The 8,046-nt window shown below is 40.2% G+C and overlaps 1 long non-coding RNA gene across 1 annotated transcript; it reads right to left on the bottom strand.

The window, feature by feature from the left end:
- Window positions 1–1,882: 1,882 nt before the first annotated feature.
- Window positions 1,883–7,455, bottom strand: LOC133545952 (uncharacterized). Its single transcript, XR_009804946.1, has 2 exons — window positions 2,240–7,455; window positions 1,883–2,156 (listed from the first exon to the last, which is right to left on the bottom strand). It is a non-coding gene; the product is annotated as an uncharacterized LOC133545952 (long non-coding RNA).
- Between the last annotated feature and the right edge of the window lie 591 nt (window positions 7,456–8,046).

Below are 8,046 nucleotides of genomic sequence, written 5' to 3'. Positions count from 1 at the left end.
TGTTGGGAAACATTGAAACATGTTCTTCTGCTTAATTTCAACACAAGAAACTTTTAAGTTAAAATGTTTTTCCTTTTTGACCATCCTCTCTTTACCCCTCAACCCACAATACTATGAGACCACAAAGTATATGGTGTGAGAATAAATTGGTAACAATTGATCCTGACAATAAATTGGTAACATTAATTGATCCTGACTTCATGCTAAACTACCGGCCGGTGTCTCACCTTTACTTTATTTTGAAAATCCTCGAAAAAAAATAGTTGCATAGCAGCTAAATTGAACATTTAGTGTTCATCTCTGTTAACCCTTTCAGTCTTTCAGGGAAAACTACTACGGAGACAAAAATGAGTAATGATCTATTGCTAACGATGGATGCTGAGGAGTCATCCATGTTGCTGCTTCTTGATCTTAATGCTGCTTTTGATACGGTCCATCATAATATTGTATTACAGCATATCAAAACATGTATTGTATGTCAGACTTAGCCTTGTCTTGGTTTAACTCTTATCTTACTGACAGGGTGCAGTGTGTCTCCCATAACAATGTGACCTCGGACTACGTTAAGGTAACGTGTGGAGTTCCCCAGGGTTCGGTCCTTGGCCCTGCACTCTTCAGCATCTACATGCTGCCGCTAGGTGACATACGCAAATACGGTATTAGCTTTCACTGTTATGCTGATGACACCCAACTCTACATGCCCCTAAAGCTGACCAACACGCCGGATTGTAGTCAGCTGGAGGCGTGTCTTAATGAAATTAAACAATGGATGTCCGCTAACTTTTTGCAACTCAACGCCAAGAAAATGGAAATGCTGATTATCGGTCCTGCAAGACACCGACCTCTATTTAATAATACAACTAACATTTGACAACCAAACAATTTCACAACTACTTAATACCACCTTAACATTTGACAACCAAACAATTATACAACCATTTAATAATACCACCTTAACATTTGACAACCAAACAATTATACAACTATTTAATACCACCTTAACATGTGACAACCAACAATTATACACCTATTTAATAATACCACCATAACATGTGACAACCAAATAATTATACACCTATTTAATAATACCACCTTAACATTTGACAACCAAACAATTATACAACTATTTAATAATACCACCTTAACATTTGACAACCAAACAATTATACAACTATTTAATAATACCACCTTAACATGTGACAACCAAACAATCATACAACTATTTAATAATACCACCTTAACATGTGACAAACAATTATACACCTATTTAATAATACCACCTTAACATTTGACAACCAAACAATTATACAACTATTTAATACCACCTTAACATTTGACAACCAAACAATTATACAACTATTTAATAATACCACCTTAACATGTGACAACCAAACAATCATACAACTATTTAATAATACCACCATAACATGTGACAACCAATTATACACCTAATAATACCACCTTAACATTTGACAACCAAACAATTATACACCTATTTAATAATACTTGATTGATACTTTTATTAGTAGATTGCACAGTACAGTACATATTATTAGTAGATTGCACAGTACAGTACATATTCCGTACAATTGACCACTAAATGGTAACACCCGAATAAGTTTTTCAACTTGTTTAAGTCGGGGTCCACGTTAATAAATTCATGGTAAATACCACCTTAACATTTGACAACCAATTATACCCCTCATAGTGTTGTGCATGTTGTAAAAATGATACATTAGTTACACGAAGGAATCAATAGATAACATTGTGTAAGAGTTGTAGTGTTGCGTGCATGGTTTAAAAATAACATGAATGAATGAATAAAAATAACATTGTGTGACGGGACAGCAGGAAAAGAAGACTGCAGAGAGGCGATGTACATAATTGTAAGCATGTTTATTGACAGCTCAGTATGAGAGTGCAGTGTGTGATTAGCTGAAAGAGAAGTAGTGCGACTACGTGTAAGTATTATCTGAGCGTGGTCACCAGAGGGTGTTGAGTGTGCGTGTTGAGAACCAGGCGGGAGTCCAAAAGGGGAAAAGCAGGCTCGGACGTCAGGGGGCAGGCGGATAGTCGAGGACAGGAGCGAGGTCTTAGTCCAGGAAGCCAAGAAGGAATCCAAAGGGGTCCAGAAAAAAACACGTGGCTCGAGGAAGCTGGAGGACGACACAACAGGAGAGACAGTGAACACAATGGGAAGGGAAAACTGAGAAAGAAGGCTGGAGACGTGTTTGCTTACTGTACGGAGTAAGAGAAGCTACGTTCTGACATCGGATCTCAGACGCGCTGGCTTTTGAAGGCTGGTCGCTCATCACTGGCAGGTGTGTTGATTGCAGATCTCTTGCGGAGGCACGGCTGCAGCGGAGAGGGAACGCCCATTGATGTGGGCCGCAGTGCACCCAACAGTGCGCACAGCAGGAGGAGAAGCAGCAGGATTGAGAACACATTGTAAGTTGTGTAATGTAGCGCTGCATGGTGTAAGAAGGATAAATAACATGAATGAATGGATAACATTGGGTAAGACTTATGTAGCATTGCTTGGCGGAATAAACCAATATTGACCTTGTATTGTTGAGGACCAGCCTACCCAAAAATTTACCTTGTAGAAACAAAAACCATGACAAATACATATTGACCTTGTATTGTAGATAACCAGACGTCCCCAAAATTGACCTTGTATATAACAAAGTAAATACATATTGACCTTGTATTATAGATGACCAGAACCCCCCCCCCCCAAAAATGACATTGTAAATAAATTAAATACATATTGACCTTGTATCATAGATAACCAGACACCCCCCAAAATTGACCTTGTAAATAAAGCATGACAAAATACATATTGACCTTGTACTGCAGATGACAAGACCCCCCCACAAATTGACCTCGTATTGTAGATGGCCATACCCCTTAAAAATTGACTTTGTAGATAACAAAAAACATGACATATTAAATACATATTGACCTTGTATTATAGATGACAAGACCCCCCCAAAATTGACATTGTACATAAACCATGAGAACAAAATACATAGATGCACGTCCAGCCTGCAAATGGACCCTACAAAATACAAACATGTCCAGCGAATGGACCGAACAAAATACATAGAAACACATCCAGCCTACAAATGAACCGACCAAAATACATAGATACACGTCCAACCTGCAAATGGACCCAACAAAATTCACAGATTCACGTCCAGCCTGCAAATGAACCAAAAATTCATAGATGCACGTCCAGCCTGCAAATGGACCCAACAAAATTCATACCTGCACGTCCAACCTGCAAATGGACCCAACAAAATACATAGATACACGTCCAGCCTGCAAGTGGACCGAACAAAATACTTACCTGCACGTCCAACCTGCAAATGGACCCCACAAAATTCATAGATGCACGTCCAACCTGCAAGTGGACCGAACAAAATACTTACCTGCACGTCCAACCTGCAAATGGACCCCACAAAATTCATAGATGCACGTCCAACCTGCAAATGGACCCAACAAAATACTTACCTGCACGTCCAACCTGCAAATGGACCCCACAAAATTCATAGATGCACGTCCAACCTGCAAATGGACCCAACAAAATTCATAGATGCACGTCCAACCTGCAAATGGACCCAACAAAATTCATAGATGCACGTCCAACCTGCAAATGGACCCAACAAAATTCATAGATACACGTCCAGCCTGCAAATGGACCCAACAAAATACTTACCTGCACGTCCAACCTGCAAATGGACCCCACAAAATTCATAGATGCATGTCCAGCCTGCAAATGGACCCAACAAAATACTTACCTGCACGTCCAACCTGCAAATGGACCCCACAAAATTCATAGATGCACGTCCAGCCTGCAAGTGGACCGAACAAAATACATACCTGCACGTCCAACCTGCAAATGGACCCCACAAAATTCATAGATGCACGTCCAACCTGCAAATGGACTGAACAAAATACTTACCTGCACGTCCAACCTGCAAATGGACCCCACAAAATTCATAGATGCACGTCCAACCTGCAAATGGACCGAACAAAATACATAGATACACGTCCAACCTGCAAATGGACCCCACAAAATACATAGATACGTCCAGCCTGCAAATGGACCGAACAAAATACTTACCTGCACGTCCAGCCTGCAAATGGACCGAACAAAATACTTACCTGCACATCCAGCCTGCAAATGGACCCCACAAAATACATACCTGCACGTCCAGCCTGCAAATGGACCCAACAAAATTCATAGATTCACGTCCAGCCTGCAAATAAACCGAACAAAATTCATAGATGCACGTCCAACCTGCAAATGGACCTCACAAAATACATACCTGCACGTCCAGCCTGCAAATGGACCCAACAAAATTCATAGATTCACGTCCAGCCTGCAAATGAACCGAACAAAATTCATAGATGCACGTCCAGCCTGCAAATGGACCCCACAAAATACATACCTGCACGTCCAGCCTGCAAATGAACCGAACAAAATACATAGATACACGTCCAGCCTGCAAATGGACCGAACAAAATTCATAGATGCACGTCCAACCTGCAAATGGACCCCACAAAATACATAGATGCACGTCCAACCTGCAAATGGACCGAACAAAATACTTACCTGCACGTCCAGCCTGCAAGTGGACCTAACAAAATTCATAGATGCACGTCCAGCCTGCAAATGGACCCAACAAAATTCATAGATTCACGTCCAGCCTGCAAATGAACCGAACAAAATTCATAGATGCACGTCCAACCTGCAAATGGACCCCACAAAATACATACCTGCACGTCCAGCCTGCAAATGGACCCAACAAAATTCATAGATTCACGTCCAGCCTGCAAATGAACCGAACAAAATTCATAGATGCACGTCCAACCTGCAAATGGACCCCACAAAATACATACCTGCACGTCCAGCCTGCAAATGGACCCAACAAAATTCATAGATTCACGTCCAGCCTGCAAATTAACCGAACAAAATACATAGATACACGTCCAGCCTGCAAATGGACCGAACAAAATTCATAGATGCACGTCCAACCTGCAAATGGACCCAACAAAATTCATAGATGCACGTCCAACCTGCAAATGGACCCCACAAAATTCATTGATGCAGGTCCAGCCTGCAAATGAACCGAACAAAATACAGATGCACGTCCAACCTGCAAACAGACCATATACATACATGACCATAAACATATATACATGAACATAAATATACAGATTTACATTTTGAGCTTGTACATGAACATAAACATACATGTCAAGCCTGTACATAGAACGTAAATATACATAGAGCCTGTACATGTACATAAATGATATACATGTCCATATACATACAGAACCTGTGCATGACCATGAACAATATACATATTGAGCCTGTAAATGACCATAAACATACATAGAGATGTCAAGCCTGTACATGACCATAATTATACAGGAACATGTCAAGCCTATACACATACAGAAACTGTACATGACTGTAAATATAAATACATGTTGAGCCTGTACATGACCATAAACATGGTCATGTACAGGCTCGACATATATCTGTATGTATAAGTATACAGAGATAAACATGTCAAGCCTGCACATAAAATATTCATACAGATCCTGTACATATACGTAAATGATATACATGTCCATATACATACAGTCTGTATATGACTATAAACAAACATTGAAATATACATAACTATACATGACTATAAACATACATACATGTTGAGCATATACATATATAGATATACATGTCCATATACATACAGTCTGTATATGACTATAAACAAACATTGAAACTAACTATAACTATAACATAACTATACATGATTAACATACATACATGTTGAGCATATACATATAGAGATATACATGTCCATGAACATATATAAATATACATGACCATTAACAATATACATACAGAGCCTATACATGACCATAACTATACATACAGAGATACATGTACATGACCATTAACATACATAGAGATAATGTCCCTATACATGACCATAAATATACATACATGTCAAGCCTGTACATAACTATAAACGATATACATGTTGAGTCTGTAAATGACCATAAACATACATACACATGTCCATATACATACAGAGCCTGTACGTGACCAGACCAAACTTCAATAATGACTGATGACAAGAATTAAAGCAGTGGCCTCCCAGAGAGCCAGACCCAACCAAGCAGTGGCCTCCCAGAGAGCCAGACCCAACCAAGCAGTGGCCTCCCAGAGAGCCAGACCCAACCAAGCAGTGGCCTCCCAGAGAGCCAGACCCAACCAAGCAGTGGCCTCCCAGAGAGCCAAAGCCAACCAAGCAGTGGCCTCCCAGAGAGCCAGACCCAACCAAGCAGTGGCCTCCCAGAGAGCCAGACCCAACCAAACATTGGCACAACCATATTTGGGCCTAATCAGTAAAGGCAGGTGTGTTCACCTGTAGCAAACATTCAGCCACACCTTGACTCTCTTAGCCAGCAGTTGAGAGCCATGGTGACTGACAGCTTGTCAGCAACTAAATGTGTCTTGTTTCTACATGTTGTGTTCCTAACATGTGCATGTTTGTCACTAAATGTGTGTTTCTACATGTTGTGTTCCTAACACGTGTGCATGTTTGTCACTAAATGTGTGTTTCTACATGTTGTGTTCCTAACACATGTGCATGTTTGTCACTAAATGTGTGTTTCTACATGTTGTGTTCCTAACATGTGCATGTTTGTCACTAAATGTGTGTTTCTACATGTTGTGTTCCTAACACGTGTGCATGTTTGTCACTAAATGTGTGTTTCTACATGTTGTGTTCCTAACACATGTGCATGTTTGTCACTAAATGTGTGTTTCTACATGTTGTGTTCCTAACACATGTGCATGTTTGTCACTAAATGTGTGTTTCTACATGTTGTGTTCCTAACATGTGCATGTTTGTCAGCAACTAAATGTGTGTTTCTACATGTTGTGTTCCTAACACATGTGCATGTTTGTCACTGACTAATAAATGTGTGTTTCTACATGTTGTGTTCCTAACACATGTGCATGTTTGTCACTGACTAATAAATGTGTGTTTCTACATGTTGTGTTCCTAACACATGTGCATGTTTGTCAGCAACTAAATGTGTGTTGTTTCTACATGTTGTGTTCCTAACACATGTGCATGTTTGTCAGCAACTAAATGTGTGTTGTTTCTACATGTGTTCCTAACACATGTGCATGTGCAATGCGGGTCAAGATGTCACAGCAACACAAACACAAATGAAAGCAGCGAGGCATACAATTTAAAACAGCAAAGCACACAATTTAAATCAGCAAAGCACTCAAAAAAAGCCACATTATGAAGCACACAGCAGAATGCAAGTGAAAAAGAGCAAAGTATGACTCACTGCGAATAAAACCCGTCCGATCCACATCAGTCTGAAAAGAAAAATGATGAAGCAGTGAAGGAGGGCCTCAGGTGGAACTAAATAGAATATAATGAAATGAGGAACAGGTGTGCTGGCAGGACACGGAGCAGAGAGTAAAGGTGCCGTAAAAGACAGAGCGCAGACAGGAAACGGTGACAAAACAAGAGCACCAGGACAGGAAGTGATTTCAAAGACAGGAAAAGCGAACATAATCAAAGTGTCAGTAGCACTTCTGACACATCTATATATATATAAATATATATATATTAGACCAGGGGTCTCAGACACGCGGCCCCCACCCTAGTATGAAAGTTGGATGTTAATGCGAGTTTGATATGAATGGTGCTTGACAGCGTTGTGAAGGAATCTACTCTGTCTTTGTTATTGTAACTGAGGCGTTATATATGTCGCTTATACTGTATAAAACTATAAAATAACAATCACGGAGGTTTCAGTTTTACATGATGACCACTTTTATTTCCTTTCTTTCAAAAATCTCCGCTCCACTCAATATGTCACCACTTCCGCTCCCGGGGCCGTCAAAATAAGAGCTCAAGGCATATACCGTATAACAGCTTTTAACAGGAACTTAACATCACAAAGAGGCAAGTCCATAAATTTGGTTACATACCACCC

The sequence above is a fragment of the Nerophis ophidion genome, linkage group LG29, assembly GCF_033978795.1.
Source record: "Nerophis ophidion isolate RoL-2023_Sa linkage group LG29, RoL_Noph_v1.0, whole genome shotgun sequence".
Taxonomy (NCBI): Eukaryota; Metazoa; Chordata; class Actinopteri; order Syngnathiformes; family Syngnathidae; genus Nerophis; species Nerophis ophidion.
This window is presented reverse-complemented; position numbering and strand designations above follow the sequence as displayed.